Source organism: Scyliorhinus canicula, chromosome 13 (assembly GCF_902713615.1).
Source record: "Scyliorhinus canicula chromosome 13, sScyCan1.1, whole genome shotgun sequence".
NCBI classification, from domain to species: domain Eukaryota; kingdom Metazoa; phylum Chordata; class Chondrichthyes; order Carcharhiniformes; family Scyliorhinidae; genus Scyliorhinus; species Scyliorhinus canicula.
This window is the reverse complement of record NC_052158.1, coordinates 38166571-38184908: the sequence shown is the minus strand read 5'-3', so window position 1 is coordinate 38184908 and position 18338 is coordinate 38166571.

Sequence of the window (18338 nt, the reverse complement as noted above, 5' to 3'; positions counted from 1 at the left end):
TTGAGAAATGTATACATAACTGGAACGAATTAATTGCGTTCCTGACTGGCATTGAGAAGGTGTATTAGGAAATTATATTTCTTCTTCAGTGGGTCCACATCTAGGTGGCAGTGTTTTAAAGTTAGGAAACGACCTTACAGGGATGCGGTGAAGAATATTTTCCTCTCTCAGAGGGTTATGAGACATTGGACCTCTGCCTCAGAAGACAGCGTAGACTTGGTTATGGAACAGTTTTAAGGCCGGGGTAGGTACATTGTTGTTAGGCAAGGGAGTAAAAGTTGATCGAGGGTAGATGGGGATTTCGAAATTTAAGCAGATGAGTCAAGGTCGTATTGAATGACAGATGTGGCTGGAGGGCCGAATGGCTTATTGTGTTTGTATTTAATTGGATATATTATTTGTGTACAATTTTCTTTTTCGAATTCTCATCTGTAACGAATCGTTTCAATTTTCATTTTAATTGGTTCTCTGTCAATGCAACATCTTTCGTTCTGACGTTTTTTTCCACTACCTAACCGTTCATTGACCAGCGTTCACACTTCGTCCCTGGAGATTTTATTGTGTGAAAACTGGAATGCACTTTGTGTCCCTAAACATAAACGACGATAAATATTTACCATAAGTGCACATGTGTTTGTTGGCTGAACCCGAAATATTACTTTACTTATTTTTCATTTGAATTATTATTATTTTAAAAAATTTGCTTACGGGAAGTGGGTGCTAGTCAGGCCAGCATTTATTGTCCATATATAGTTGCCCTTCAGAAGCTTGTGGTGAGTTGCATTCTTGATCGGCTGCAGTCCTTGAAGTGAAGGTACAGCTAGTGTGCTGTTGGGGAGAGGGCTCCAGGATATTTCCTCAGTGATAATGAAGGAACGGCGATATATTTCCAAGCCAAGGTGGTGAGTGACTTGGAGGGGAAAGTCAAGGCAGTGGGGTTCCCATGTTTCTGCTGCTCTTGTCCTTCTCAATGGTAGTGGTTGTAGCTTTCGAAGGTACTGTCTAAGGAACCTTGTGTTTTACTGCTGTGCATCTTTTTGATGGCGCACACGGCTGTCACAGTCCATCGGTCACGGAGGCTTTGAATATTTGTGGGAGCAATCAAGCGCACTGCTTTCTTCTGGATGGTGAGAACCTTCCTGAGTATTATTGGAGCTGCACTCATCGAGGCAAGTGGAGAGTATTCTATTACACTCCTGTCTTTTGTCTTGTAGATGGTGAACACGATTTGGGAGGGTCAAGAGACAGGTTACCAGCCATAGGATTCCTAGCCTTTCTCCTGCTGTTTCTGATCAATGGTAACACCCAGGATGTTGATTGTGGGAGATTCGGCGATAGTAATGTGATTCAATGGCAGGGGGCGATGGATCGAACCTCTCTTGTACGATATGGTCATTGCCTGCACTTGTGTGGCGTGAATATAACTTGCCACTTGTCAGCCCAAGCCTGGATATTGTCCGGGTCATGTTGCATTTGGTCATGGACTGCTTTATTATCTAAGGAGTCGTGAATGGTGCTCAACATTGTGCAGTTATCCACAAACATCTCCACTTCTGAGCTTATTATGGAACGGAGGTCATTGATGAAACAGCTGAAGATGGGTGGGTCTCCGACACTACCCTGAGGAACTCCGGCAATGATGTCCTGGTGCTAAGATGATTTACCCTCAACCACCGCAGCCATCCTTATTTTCACCAGGAATGACTCGTACCAATGGGATAGCACGGTGTTGCAGTGGTTAGTGCTGCTGCATCATAGCTGCAAGATACCAGGTTCGATCCCGGCTCTGGGTCATTTCCGTGTGGAGTTTGCACATTCTTACCGTGTTTGCATGAGTTTCGCCCCCACAATCCAAAGGTGTGCAGGATAGTGCATTGGCCACGCCAAATTGCCCCTTATTGGAAAAAATGAATTGGGTGCTCGAAATTTAGAGAGAGAAAAATGACTCCACCCAATGGAGAGGTTCCTCCCTGATTCCAATTGACTCCAGTTTAGCTAGCGCTCCTTGATACCATACATGGTGCTGCTTTGATATCAGGAGCAGTTACTCACGCATCACCTCTGCAATTCAGTATGATCCAATGCTTTGTTCAACGTTCTCCAAAGTAGAACAAACTTATCCGATACACATTATTAAAACCTTTTGTGCCATAATTCTGTAATGATGGATTTACTGTCAATTGTAGTTCTTTATAAAAGCAACTTACTCGATAGCACATTTGAGGAACTGGGTCTTTGAGATCTGAAAACATGTCACAATCCTATTTCGTTATTTTTCAGTGAAGGAATGCTGGATTAACTAATATAGTTCTAGTCAGTTGTAAGGCTACCTAAATTGATCTTTGTAATCACAATGTAGAGCTACCTTGAAATAAGTTAATTTCGTTATGCATTTCACGGTTTTTCTGATTTCACAGATACCTCCCTGGGTTAGCTCTGGGTGCTCAGCTTTGCTCCAGCAGTACAAATACGTGCAGGTGAGGTGGATTGACCATACTAAATTGACCCTGAGGGATATGAGGTTACCGGGATAGCGGGCGGGGTGGGTGGGAGTGGGTCGAGTTCGGCTGCTCTTTCAGAATGTCGGGATAGACTCGATGGGCTCAGTGGCATCCTGCTGAACAGTAAGGATTATATCATTCTATAATTCCGTAACGAAGCAGGTTCAAGCGTTTAAAGAACTGAACACAGAATGATCAATTTCCTCATTTCTGTTTAGATTTGTGTAAGTTTATTTTTCACTCCGGAATGAATAAATCTCGGCTGGTCCCTATTCACCAGTGGCATTTTCTGGCACTGAATGCTTTAGGGCTTGGTGAACATATCTAATATCCTTGTTCACTCGTCCATCATGACATTATCCTTCAGCACTCTCACCATTATACTGTAACACTTTCAATGTATTATGGTTTGCATTTCCAAATGTTAACTTGTTGACTTCTCTCTTTACGACGCCTTCTCTCTCCCTCAGTCCTCTCTCACTATGACTATATCTGTCAATCTATCTATCTATTTATCTATCTATCTATCTATCTATTTGCCTATCTACCTATTTATCTACCTATTAATCTAATATATATCTATATATCCATCTATCAAACTACCGATGAAAGTATCTTATCTGTTCATAATGCGTTTCAGTTTGTTCATCTTTTTTCTTCCTTATTAGGTCACGCCGAACATATTTCACTCCATTCACTAACTCTTACAATATTTCGATGTTTCTGCACATTCTCTTGTTCCTCTCTCAGCTCCCCCTTCCTCTCTAAACATATTTCTCTGTCACTAATTATTTCACCTATGTCGTCCCATCGTCGAACACGCGCCTCCATTCGTCACTCGCAAAGTCTATCATTCTCTTCTTTTCCTTATATTTTGTGTTTCCATTTAACCGCCGCACTTGCTCTCGCTCCGGACCTCATTGGATTCATCCCTCACTTTAATGGATATCTTTTCCATTTTCTCTCACGCTCTTTCTGTTGCCTACTATTCCATTTGGGAATGTGTGCGCTGTTGACAGTCAGTTCATTTTGGTGTCTTATCCGACTCAGAAGCGTTATTGAGTGCAGACGTGCAGCGAAATTTGGAAATAGTTAGATGAAAAATAATCATAAAATTCAAGAATCGATGCAGCAATGAAGAATGCCATTCTGCCCACGCTAGCCGTGTTGGCTGGCCGAAGGATCATTGCATAAGATGCAGATCACAATCTTAAATAGACTACCGTGCATTTTCTTCGTTTTCAGATACAAATAAAATTTTGAAAACTTAGAAAATAAGACAGCACAGAAGGAGACCATTGTAGGGAGGATAGTTTTTTTCCTCGCGTGATTCTTGAAATAATGTGTGGTACATTTTATACAAACTAGCCGATTCATCCACTTTCAAGGATGGATTCCCTTTGAAACTTCGTCTCTCTCTCTATGTATGGAGCCAGAGGACGTAGGTAGGCTTCGTAATGAATACTTTGTGTTGGTGGCTGGAACGGTGAGGAGCTAAAAATCAGTGACATGATTAAATAAATTAATATAGACAGATAGGAGGTTCAGATTCGTCTGGCAGGCTTAAACGTAGAAAAGTCTCCCGGGCCAGATCAAATGTATCCGAAGGAAGGAAATGGCTGAAGCGCTTGCAATACATGTTACTTGCTCTCTGGCCACAGGACAGGTGTCGGAGGACTGCAGGAGAGCCAGCGTGGTACCATTCTCAAAAATGGAGGAAGCGATAGACCAGGAAAGTACTTGGGAGTGAGCCTAACCTCAGACCGGGAAACTACAGGAAGCAATTCTATGGGACAGAGTCAATCTTCAATTGGAGGGGCCGTGTTTAATCATGAACAGTCAGCATGGTTTTGTTGAGGGCAGATCCTGCCTGATCAAATTGATTATATTTTTTGAAGAGGTGGCCAAGTTCATAGATGACACAAATACTTTTGATATAGTCGACTTGGACTTCAGCAAGACTTTTGATAAGATCCCAAATGGGAGAATGATAGCGAAGGCAATAGTCAATGGTTACAAGGAAATTTGGCAAATTGGCAGACGCTGATAGTAGAGGGATGAGTTTTTTTCTGACGAGAGGCGTGTGTGCAGTGGCGTCCTGCAGGAATCAGTGTTTGGGCCATTCCTGTTAGTGATTTACATAATAATTAAAATGTGAATATGGGAGGTTTGGTCGGTAAATTCGCAGATGATAGGACAATTCTTGGGGTGTTAAATAGGAAGGAGGATAGCTTCAGATTACAGGAGGCTTTATAGTCTGGTGAAATGGGCTGAACAGTGGCAACTTGTATTAAAACCGGAAAACTGTGAGGTCATGCACGTGGGCAAGGCAAAAAAAGGCAAGGGAATTAATGAAGAACGGCAGGGCCATGGGCAGCACCAAGGATCAGAGGGACCTTGGTGTGCACAGACAGTGTCGTTTCAGGTAGCAGCGCAGGGAGATGCTGTAACTAAGATGGCATATGGTGTACCTGCATTCACTAGCCAAGTGATAGAGTTTACGACCAGGGAGATTGTTTTGGAACTGTCTAAAACGTAGGTTATGCCACAGCGAAAGTATTTTCTGCAGTTCTGCAATCCACATTAGAAGATCTAAGTGATAGTATTGGAAAGGTTGCTGGGTATTGCCTGGACTGATGCGTTTTAGCTGTGAACAGAGGTTGGAGTTGTTTTCCTTAGTGCAGCGGAGGCTGAGCAGTGGCCTGATTGAAATGCACGATGTTATGAGACGTACAGATAGAGTAGTCAGGCAGAAACATTTTATCTTTCTGAAGGGATCAATGACCAGGTGACATAGATTTAATATATATAGAACAGTAGTTTCAGAGGGGCATGAGAAAAAAACATTTTCACCAAGAAGGAGCTCACTGTCTGAAAGTGTGGTGGAGGTAGAGATCATCAGTACATTTAAGAACTACTTAGAAGTGCACTTGCGATGCCAAAACATACAGGCTAGGAGCATGGTGTTGGAAAATAGCATTTAAATATTTAGGTGGTTGGTTTTGACTGGAACAGACAAGATGCATCGCAAGGCATTTTCTGTGTTGTGGACCTCTATGACCCTATGTTGACCGTGCAAACAAATGTCAGACTCCTGCTCATTAAATACAACATCTGAATCATCGTACTGCTTTGGAAAGACTGAAATAATGTGTACATTAAAACCATGTTAAAATCTTTCATATCTACAATTAGATTTTCTTTTTCGACTTTTATCATAGATTCATAGAATCAGACAGGCCCATCAAACCTGGACTTGTTCAGAAAAACTACTCTTCCCTACACTAATTCTACTTCCCAGCACTTGGCACAAAGCCTTGAATGTTATGACATTTTAAATGCTCAACCAGGTACTTTTTAAGATTGTGAGTTTATCCTCCTCAACTATTCTCAAAGGCAGTGCATTCCAGATTCGTCTCACACGCCGTGTGAAAAAAATTTCTGCATATGCACTCTAACCTTTTCTGCTTTCAATTTGAAATTACACCCCTTTGTTCTTGACTGATCAACGAAGGGGGTACAACTGCTTTCAATCCACTCTCTCCATGTCCTCATAATCGTATACACCTCAAACAGATTCACCCTCAGCCTTCTCTCCTCCAAAGAAAACAACCCAAGTTTATCCAGCCTCTCTTCATAGTTAGTCACCAGGTAGTGGAGCTGGATCAGACTCAGACAGACGGACCATCGGAGCTGAAAGTATCAATCATACCTCGGGTATTTTAGTGAAAGGAAAATAAAACTGAAAAAGGAAGTTCAAAGGAAAGCTGTGACCTGATGGACTGATAGGGAATCCGCACCAAATTTGAAAAACATATTGACAAACGAATTAATTAACCAAGGAGAGAAGTGACTAAACTGGAGGGTGGAGATTCGTACAATGGCCATTCTATATTTATGCTAGAAATGGAGCGCAAGTTAATTTTAATTGTAACTTAATTTAATAGGTACTTATTTTAATTAATTATTGATTAGTGCTAGAAATGTCAGTCAGCGGTGTAAATTGCATCACCTGTGAGATGTGGGAGATCCCTGATACTGCCAGCGTTCCAGGTAACCTCACCACAAAACGTTCTGCACCTCTGAGAGTTTTTTTCTAGTATTGGGATCACGACGCCTGATTTTAAAGATGACGACAGAGAAGTCGGCCATTCGTCCCATTGTGTCTGTGTTTGCTGCCACAAGAGCCATTCCCTTTCCGCCTTTGCTGCTCTTTCCTTCATAGATCTGCATTTTTACATTCATTTTTGATGTAATAATCCAATTCTCTTTTCAATGTTATGGTTAAAATTGCCGTTCCACAGTGAAACGCGTGCATTATAGATGATGACGCCTCACCGCATGCAAGAAGCCTTCTGCCTCTAGAAGGCAATCCAGCAACTACAAACCTTTGATTTTTCTTTCAAACGGGTGCCTCCATCTCAGTTCGGGGTCAGTTAACTCAGTTGAGTGGATGGTTCGTTTGTGATATGGAGCGAGGCCAATAGCATCTCCTCAATCTGTACTGCTCCTGTTATCCATAAATGTCCCGACTTCGTAACATTGCCCCTCACCTGAAGTGTGGTAACCCTGTCTTTTAATCACCAGCAGCCAAATCCTTCTGAAATGCTGTAGCAGCCAATGGTCCTGGGAAATATTGTGACTTGTAATTGGTTTATACATAGGTCATCAGTGTTATTTGTTATTTTTCCCTCCACTCCAACGTTGAATGAGAGGAGATGTAGAGCATGAATCATGTTGCAGTTTGCACTCCAAATCCCTGTGTGCTTCGTTATATGTCATTATACTTTGTAATACAGTATATATAATTTAGAAATTATGATTCATTACAATTGGTTTTAATACGTCATAGATCGATATTATGGTTGCAGTCGATATATAAACAATTATTTATTAGTTTCACAAATCAGTTTACATTAACACTGCAATGACGTTCCTGTGAAAATCCCCGCGGCCCCAGCGTCTGTTCGGGTACAGAGAGGGATAATTTAGAATGCCCAATTCACCCAACACGCATGTCTTTTGGGACTTGTGAGAGGAAACCGGAGCACCCGGAAGAAAACCATGCAAACACGGAGAAAACGTGCTGATTCCACACAGACAGTATCCCACCTCGGGAATCGAACTTGGGTACCTAATACGAAGATTTACTGTTACCGTGAATAACCCACGACCACAATGCACATGTTTAGGGCAGGTTTTTTTTTTCATTCACGAGCCGTATGTTAATTTAAGGCACTGTTTAGTAAGTACTGTAGTAATCCAAACGCACGCTGTAAGGATCGGAACACCAGTCCTCTGTAACTTGACTGTAACTACACAACATTTGCTGGACTTTCATCATCAAGATGCTGGGAGAATTCAGTATGATACTGTTGCTATTTCTCCAGGCCTGCTGCTCGAGTTCATGTTTTCTTTCTTTTTGTTACAGCGAACCTAATCACAATTTGCATCATTTCACGAGGAAAGTGCAGTCTATCTAAATGTGTCACTTGCTACCTGGTGGCCATGGCAGTGGCGGATCTTCTGGTTATTATCCTTGATCTCATTTTGAGGCATATTCCGATTGTGTATTGGCTCCAGTTTTTATTCCTGTGGCATGTTCGCCTCTGCAATGTACATGCTGTTCTCCTGTATGCAGCGACTGACTGCTCTGTCTGGTTCACTGTCACATTCACCTTTGATCGATTTGTAGCCATTTCTTGCCAGAAGCTGAAATCAAAGTACTGCACTGCCAAAACTGCAGCTGTGGTTCTCAGCACAGTTACTGTGCTGTTCTTCATAAAGAATATGTTCTGGTATTTTCTGTACACTAGCAAATATTTACTCATGAACTACCCTTGGTTTTGTTTGGTAACGAGTAATTCGCTTTTCTCCCAAATATGGGTAGTAATTGAAACACTTCATTACATATTAACCCCAGGACTACCATTTGTTATGATTCTTCTTCTCAATATTTTGACTGTCAGGCACATTTTGGTGTCAAGCAGGGCCAGAAAGAGACTCCGGAATCATAATGGCGAGGATCGTTCCAGAGACCAAGAGATGGAGAGTCGAAAGAAATCTATCACTTTGCTGCTTGTTATATCGGCAAATTTCATTATTTTATGGGCAGTGCTTCTCATTTATTCGCTCTGGAATAGGGTTTGGTATTTGGGTTATCTGTCTATTCGGATACACGAATTGATACGAGAAATAGGATTCATGCTGCAGCTCCTCAGTTGCTGCACAAACACTTGTATTTATTCAGTGACCCAGACAAAGTTCCGGAAGCAACTGAAGAATATTGTGATATATCCGTTCAAAATAATTGCTAAATTAATAAAACAATGAAAATATTAGAGGCCTCCAAAAGTAGAAGTTAATCATATTTCATATCTCAATAATTACACTGCCTGCCTTACCCATTTAATGGAAGAGAATAATATTTTTAGATAGGAAGTAGGGACCAAAGCTTCCATCAAATGTAAAACGAAACGTGTTAAATCTATTTGTATGTATTTCTCAATCTCAGTTTCAGGTTGAGAAAATATTAAAATTTCCTGCAACACGTTCTGCTCAGCCATATGTTTTGACCAATTTATATTAATTGTAAAATATTTGATTTTGTTTTTAAAAATAAATGTGAAGTACTTTTCAAGCGAAGTTAACTCAGTTTCTCAACTGTCACTCGCATTTGTAAGTATATTCATCATTGAGCAGTGACGTTTCCATTGAATCTTAATAAGGCTGTGTTGGATTGCTTCTGGTTAAAAAGAGATTCGAAGGTATTTGGGATAGAAATGAAAGTAGATCTGAGGCAACAATCAAATCAGCCATGATCTTATCACATGGTTTTGCTGCCGATTGTGCCGCTGTGCCATCCCGTCCAGCTCTGGGGAAATGCATAACCATGTTCAAATTCGCAGGAAAACTTCTGGATTAGAATAATTGAGGAACAATGCAGTAGCTGCTCTTGTCAATAAAATCATGATGCATGGATATCTAAAAGTCAATTGTTGAAAATTGCAAATGAATTCATTGCCATGAAAAGCCAAGCTGCAAAGTCTTCATAAAAATGGCTGGAATAATGGAACAGGTAATAAATACATATGCAATATTACAATTACAAAGTGGTCCACCCGAACCCACTCGATTGTTCGGTAAGAATGCGCATAGTATCCCCAGATAGTTGATGGTGCGTCGGATTACTGATGTTTAAAATGGCTGCTCTCTAAGGGAGAGGTATTCTCTGACTCCTTTAAAAATATTCAATAGATTAATGTTCAAGAGATGCTGGTGAGGGTCAGTCGTTTGCTACAGCTGACGTTACGATTTGTCTTCCAAAATGGATGTTATAATGGGGGTATTTGGAGGATATATCAATCTGTTCCTTATGCCAAGAAGCATGCTGATATTATCTACGAGGATATCCTAACTTGGAACACCGGTTCCTGGGGATGTTTAGTTTTGCTGTGTTGTGAGAGGATAGGTGAATCCGCATTGAGAATATATAGCCGAGTAACCACGTAAACGTTATTGAAGACTATTTATTCAAGCAAACTAAATACAAATACACAGGAACATGACTGCTATATTGTACGGCAATTACGGTATATGAATTACTACTCACACAAATACAGTTTATGTGGCACATACACATTTTTCCAAAATATATCTGCGATTACTGAACTCCTTAAGATAACCCCGTTTCCCCACACAACATCCAAAGTACATAAATGTTAAGTTTACAGCATATTATAGTTATCCCACAATACAAATATGATAATGATGCCTACAAAACGTCTTTTCCTGTCCCATCGAAGGTGAGAGATTTGGTTAGGCAAACAAGTCAAGGGAATACATGATAAAGCGAAGGGCACCAAGAAATACCGAGGATCAGCGAACCTTGATGGGCATGTATCCTGGTCCGTTGAGGTAGCAGCGGAGGTCGATACCATAGTCAGGAAAGCGTATGGCATATTGTACGTATTAGCCGAGGCATGAAGATTGGTAGGGAGGTTATGTCAGAACTGCAGTAAACATTGCTTAGTTCACAGCTGTTGATTAGTTCACAGCTAGAGTATTGTGTGTAGACCTGGAATCCACGTTAGAGGAGTGATCCGGTAGCTCAGTTATCTGTACAGAGTGATTTATTAAGGTTTTGCATTCGCGAGAGAGTTTTGGTTATGAAGCTGGATTTGACAAAACTGTGGTTGTTACCTTGGACCGGAGAACCCTGAAAGGAAATATGATTGATATGTACAAAATAATGAGGGACATAGATACAGTAGACAGGAGGACACATTTCCCCTTGGTGGATAGATGAATGATCAAAGGGGTGACAGTTTAATGTTAAGCCCAGGAGTTTCACTGGGGATATGAGGGAACATGGGTTGTTGTTTTTTTACCTAGAGGATGGAGGACCACACTGGCTGAAAAGCTGGTGGACGCATAGACATTCATAACATTTAAGAATTATTTTCATTTCCGATGTCACTGCACAGAAGGACAAATTATGGAAAATGGGATTAGGGTATTTAATTGTTTGTTTTTGAACAGAGTAGACGCAATGGGCCAAATGCTTTCCGGTACCATAGAACTCTTTGACTCTATTTAATCTGCCTTTTGGAAGATTTTCTGCGTCGTCTTGGCTGTTAGGCGTTGGGGCGTATAGATCGAAAGGTGACTTGTCGGCTTCCTGAGGCTGTTTGGTGTTAACTCGCCAACCTTTCTTCTGAGGGTCTGGCCAAACATGCATTTGTGTATTTTTGATTATGCCTTCAGTGAGTTTGGCTGTGTTTCCCGATCAATTTCCTTCACGATAAACAATTACATTTGTATACATCATTGATCTTACCCCATCATTATACGCAAACTGTTTCTACACATAAACCATTCCCATCGGATTATTATCTAAAGCTTTCTAAACTGGTTAATGGGAGAGACGGATCTCATTGTGGACTTATGAATAATGTCTTTCAGAAGATTATTTTTAACTATTGCTGAACATCTCTCAGTGTTGTTTCGTTAGTTGCGGTTTACTTCTGTTGCTATGATAAGTCATGATACACGAATGAAGTGAATTTACAAAGTGACACAGTAAGTGCAGTTTTTACTATAGGGTACCTATTAAAGGGGTGCTTTGTTTCTGGTGAACTGGTTGGCAGGTTTTAATATTGCATCTCCAGGGGTTTCGAAGGAGATGTTTGAAGTGATAAAAAATGTTTATTATTCTGAAAATCCTGACTTGATCTCAGATGGCGTGACAACCAGAGATCAAGCTCTTACTGCTAGATCTGATGGTGGAATTAATCCACAGGGAGGACATTTCCTAAACTTAGCTACGTATGGGATTTCATTCAGGAAATAGAAAGATTTAATTATTTTGCCGAAGTTCCTTGACTGAAGTGCAACGGCACACAATGATTTTCATGGACTGCCTCAGACGATATATTCTTATGAAAGATCAGAAGAGTCCCGAATGTCATACCTGGAAAAATGCACAGTGATGAGTAGTGGGGATCTCCTCAGAGTCCAGAAGATAGGGTATCGACGACAACCATAAAATTTTCGTTCACGGGAACCACTAAGAAATATTAGTAATTGGACATTAAATTCTCATTTGGGAATAAGAAATACTCAGGCGAAAATTGTGCAGACCTTTGTTGACCAGGATTGCATGGAGATATTATTGTAGCGCACAATGCATGTCTCACAGTTTACTGGTTGGGAAGGACAAGGAATTAATTAAGCAACCTCTTTTTCTGCAAAAGTCCACTTTTGATTAATGATATTTTACTGTTCTCAGGGGTACTGGGTTAAGATGCCCTGACTGTATGTCTGCTAAAGCTGTAAGTAGAGTGCTGTAGGATTGAGATAATCATTTATCAGCAAACTGGTTACTAATAAAGGGCTAATGGAAAGTATTCATATTTGGATGGGTTCCAGGGGTTTAGATTAGTTAAGAAATTGTGTTTCGTCCCAGCTAAGTAGATCATGGGACATCTTGTGGGATATAGATTATGTAAGTATTGGGAAGTGCAAGGTGTCTCTGTAGTTTTCAGTTTTTCTAAATGATGTTAGGTTGAGCAGAAAGGCCTGACCAGGCAGGAGTGCACTGGATCTGCTCTTGGAAGGGTCTCTCTCCAAAATACGCTACAACAGTGACTGCGAGATCTCCCATTGGGACTGGGGTACCTTCCTCTGCATCAGCAGCTCATTGGCCAGTGCCAACAAGTCAGATAATTGAGTAAAATACAATACTTTGTTGCAGCATTAATATTTCTCCAATCATTGAAGAAACAATGTGGTCCATTATCATACAAGGAAAACTGAAAAACTCCAGTTTATTTAATATCGTTCAATTATGCCATTATCAAGCGTGAATTTAATTTCCCCTTTGATTTGAGTCAATTTTCCAGGATGGAGTCAACACATGGTGTTTGGCTTGATCAGTTTAGGACGGTACGGTAGGGGCAACAGTGATCAGCACTGTTGCTTCACTGCGCCAGGGTCCCAGGTTCGATTCCCGGTTTGGGTCAGTGTCTGTGCAGAGTCTGTATGTTATCACTGTGTCTGAGTGGCTTTCCTCCGGGTGCTCCGGTTTCCACCCTCATGTCCCGAAAAGATTAATTGGACATTCTAAATGCTCCTCTTGTGTGCCTGAACAAATGCCGGAATGTGGTGGCTCGGGACTTTTTACAGTAACTCCATTGCAGTCTTAATGTAAGCTTACTTGTGACAATGGAGATTGTTATTTTATTATTATTACATCCCACAACATAGTCAAGCTTGGCTTGTAACTTTCGCTCTAGTCTAGCAATATACAATGGGTCAATATTGAGCAGAAATGTCATTGTGTTACTCTGATTCTTCTCTGGAATGGGTGTAATAGTTCATCAATTCTTCGAACTCTTCCATATTAGCTAATTTCATCATTATCTGATCGATGTTCAAAGTTTCAATGTCAATTTCATCGCTGGATTCCTTAAATGTACTCCGATTGTAATTTGCCTTCTTTACTACTCTGAATATACTGACTAGATGAATAGGCTCCCCGTCATCATATATTTGCAGTATTCATGTCACGCAGTTGTCGATGTTTCCTCCTGACTCGTGGCACCAATGGCGTACTTTACCTCATTTTGTTTAATCTTAAAATAAAGATTTACACTAAACCTAGTCTGCAGTGCTTCTCTTGTCAGAAGTGAAAAAATAAGACCCCACGGATCCTCCGCACATTGTCAGAATCCGAAAATCTGGCCTATTGTCTCGGAAACAAAAAATCCAGCCATATATATCTCCTTTTCAGCGTGGAATGCGGGAAGTGTTGAAACTAAATGTTGGTTGTTGTGGAGGGATAGATTGACTGTGACAGATGAGATCCGATGCAGTTCGAAGGAATCTTCCAAATGCTTCAGAAGTATTGAGTTGTAAACCAGCTAGGCCAAATAAAATTCAAAGTGCACAAAAAACTTTTCAGTCATTCATGTTCTGGTACCCAGTCTTAATCACACCCCTCGCCAGATTCTCACAACAACGGGCAGCACTTTAGCACAAGTGAATAGCACTGTGGCTTCATAGCGCCAGGATCCCAGTTTGATTCCCAGCTAGGTCACTGTGTGGGGTCTACACATTCTCCCCGTGTCTGCGTGGGTTAACTCCAGGTGGTCCGGTTTTCTCCATCAGTCCAAAGACGTGCAGGTGAGGTGGATTTGCCATGCTAATTTTCCCTTAGTATCCAAAAAAGAAAGGTTAGGAGGGGTTATTGGGTTACGGGCTTAAGTGGGTTGGTGGCGACTCGATAGGCCGAATATCCTCCTTCTGCACTGTATGTTCTAAGTACTATGTAACACCAAACCGCTGACCAGCGGTGTGAACGTAACTGAGCACAAACATTGATCTGCACACACATGGATATATGTGCACACCCATATGCTCAGACATACACGAAATCTAAAGTGCAGGCACAATAAGAATGCATATTCAGTAAAATATTAATTATGTATTCACTTCCATACAGTAACTCATGTATGCAGATATACGAGTCTGATCTGGGGTAAAAGTATTTCGCTCACGAGAATATATGCAAGTAAAACGATTAAATACACACAGGCACATGCATCCACATATTCTACGTCTGTGTGCGCAGCGCATGTGGAGATACTGATACCCATACAAATTGGTACAGAAATGCATATCAACAGGAACACAGTCAAATTTAAACTTGATTCAAGAAGGAAATAGACTAGAAGTAAATCAAAATAGAACACATGATAAGAAGTTTTTTTTCTTTTAGCAGTGAGTCGACAAAAATGCAAGTTGCTGCCAAGGCGGTGTTCGATGCGGAGCTATCAAAGATTTCAAATGAGAATTGATTGTACTGAAAGGAAATTCACTTGCAGGAATACGGGCATTGAACACAAGCAAAGCACAGACCGAGTTTGCTTTCCGAGCGGAATTATCAAGTTGTCAGTGGTCCCAATGGTCATATTTCATAAGGATTGAACAGATTAAAGATACAAGGTGACTATCTTTTTTGGAGAAGATATAATAGTAGTTACTCAAACAAATAAATATTTAGTTTTCATGCAGGAATATAGTAGATAGGTTAAGAAGTTGCAAGGATGGAGCAGATTGATTAAATTGCTCGGGTGGCACATATTGCTGACATACCTCAGGATAATAGTCGGCAATCCAAAATTAAATGGTCAATTAGTACACACAATAACAACATCAAATTGACCATTGAAAAGTAAAACAAACAATTAACTGTAAACTTAAGTGGTGCCTGACTATGTTATTAGAGTTCACTGCAGAATTACAATTAGGAAAATGTCCTTGATGTTCGTTAGTATGCTCATGTCTTAGTACCGGGTACAGGTGCGAAAATAGCAAAGTAAAACGAAGAAGTCAATGTACATCACTGAATTCCACTGATCATAATTACTAGATTTATAACAGCCCAGAACAGATTGAATGAAATCATCAATGCCAGCTGTTTGTTCAGAATGCCAAAACTAATTTGAGTGATTACGGTTTTTTTCTCGCTGGGGATTTCTCTCTGAAATAAATAAGGATTGGACTGAAGTAGAGTGATCTGCTGCTAGTCTGAGTCGCTAATTACCGTGCTCCCAACACGACACTCAAACAGATGGATCCATCGATCTTTGCCCAGATTGAAGCAGTTTATTATCCTATTCTCGCAGCATTTGGTGTTCCTGGTAAGTCAAAGTGATTTGGTTCTTTCCTAGATTATAGTACTTTTTGAATTTCTCTCAGCGTCTTGCTTAAACAAAGAATGATTAAAACGTCATTTAACGGTCACCGCTTTCTGTTAAAACCTTATCGCCACAGACTTTCGTGGGATGAGACAATTTTCTCGGAAATAAGAGCAAGAACTATTTCGAAGATGTTATATGGGGTCCCAGCCAGTCAAAATAGATTAGTAGTGAAGCGATGTTCATGATGACCCGAGATCAAATTTATTGCCTTTGTACTGGTACGAAAGGTATTGGTGGTGGTGTATAAAACCTGTGCTCGTGCATTTTTGCAAAATTTACGCCATTGTCCATGATCAAGATCAACCAAACAGAGTAGCAAAATGAAAGAAATGGAGAAGAAGAATCACACTGAATGAGTTTGAAAAAAACGAAAGCAGTGAGGCAAATGCAGGACCAAAGAACCTAAGAGACACGAAAGAGTAAGGAACTTTATCGCCATAACGTAAATCAGAAACCAGCAAAGGCGCGGTTTGATCTATAAGTCACTATTATTTTTATTGTCTTCACTGATAACAAACAATAATCGACTCAGAGTGGTTGACCTGGGATCAAAACTGAAGTTATACGCAAAGTGTGAGAAATTGAGAGATACCTTCATTAAATACATTACTTTCCTCTTGAGACTTTACAAGTACTGTATCAAAAAGAATTTTCAATATAGGTATTGCCTTTCAACAAAAAATGATTTAATATTTCCATAAGACCATAAGACCATAAGACATAGGAGTGGAAGTAAGGCCATTCGGCCCATCGAGTCCACTCCGCCATTCAATCATGGCTGATGGGCATTTCAACTCCACCTCCCAGCATTCTCCCCATAGCCCTTAATTCCTCGCGACATCAAGAATTTATCTATCTCTGCCTTGAAGCCATTTAGCGTCCCGGCCTCCACTGCACTCTGCGGCAATGAATTTCACAGGCCCACCACTCTCTGGCTGAAGAAATGTCTCCGCATTTCTGTTTTGAATTTACCCCCTCTAATTCTAAGGCTGTGCCCACGGGTCCTCGACTCCTCGCCTAACGGAAACAGTTTCTTTGCGTCCATCCTTTCCCATTGGATCGGTACCGCAGCAGGAGAAAGACTCGTCAAAACTTCCTGTTATTAAATTTTTTCATAAAAACTAGTTGGTGCTTGTGTTCAGAAATAGAAACAGAAAATGCTGGGGGAAAGAACTCAGCCGGTCTGGCAGCACATGTGAATAAAGAAACAAAATTAACTTTGAAATCTATATATCTCTTCTGCAGAACTGTTCTGTAGAATGGACACGAAACGGTACCTCTGGTTTCTCTCTCGGCTAATGATGCCGCACCTGCTCAGTTAGTCCGGCATTTTCTGAGATTGTTTAATATTTCATTTGTCGGTCGAAGATAGTACGATTGACTTGATTTGCATTGCATAGCTACTTTAATCCTTTAAATATATTCCAGGTGCAATCTCATTTTTTAAGGTCGGATTTTTAATGTCCTGCAGCGTGTGCAAATGACTTTGTTTCAAGTACGGTGCAATATTCCAGAGACATGCAAGAGCAATATTGTATACGGGAGTAAACATCCAAATATCAGGCTGATTTCAAAAGCGAGTTCCAACTGCAAAACATCTGGAAATAATAAAATACCAGCAACAAACTTAAAATGAAGCTGTGACATTTTCTAGAAATGTCAAATGTTTCTCTCTAACAATATCCATTAAGGAAAGAAAATGGCAGCTATTACCCCTCTGCTCCGTAGGTGACGCAAATTTCATACAAACTGGTTGACATGTACGTGTTTTTGAGTGCGTCTAGTAAGCAAAAAAGGTTGTTGATGGATAACTAAAGATTTGCAGTAGATGTTACCTGTGCCAAACAACGTGCACCAAGCATGTATACAGGTAGACTTAATGGTTATTATCTATCAGCTAAGTCTTTGACTTATTACAATTTAACATCTGTTCAGCCTGTCGACTCATGACTACGTCTCCACATTCATTGGATTGGAACTGAGGTTGTTGCTGTCTTCAGGCCTATCAGGCATGTGTTCTAATTTATGAGGGGCAGGGGGTCACCCTAACGAGAGAAGCCGAGTGGAAAATAATTGATTAACGCCACACAGAACAAAAGTGAGAGATTTATATACAGAAGCACCAGAACCATATGTGGAGGCAAAAAGAAAGATGTGGTCATACAGAGTGACCGCGGACCGCATAGGAATTTCGATGTGGAGATGTCGACGGGGTCTGGAAGGCGGCGGGCGCACCACCGTAGCACTGTTGTTTAACAGCTCCAGGGTTCCAGGCTTGATTCCCAGCTTGGATCACTGCCTTTGCGGAGTCTGCATGTTCTCCTCATGGCTGCGTGGGTTTCCTCCGGGTGCTCCGGTTTCCTCCCTGAAGTAACAAAAGACGTGCTGTTAGGTAATTTGGACATTCTGAATTATCCCTCTGCGTACCCGAACAGACGCCGGAAACTGGCGACTAGGGGCTTTTCACAGTAACTCCGTTGCAGTATTAATGAAAGCATACTTGTGACAATAAATATTATTTTAAAAACACAGTTCGAAGTGTTACAACGCCAGGTTAAACTCCAACGGCTTT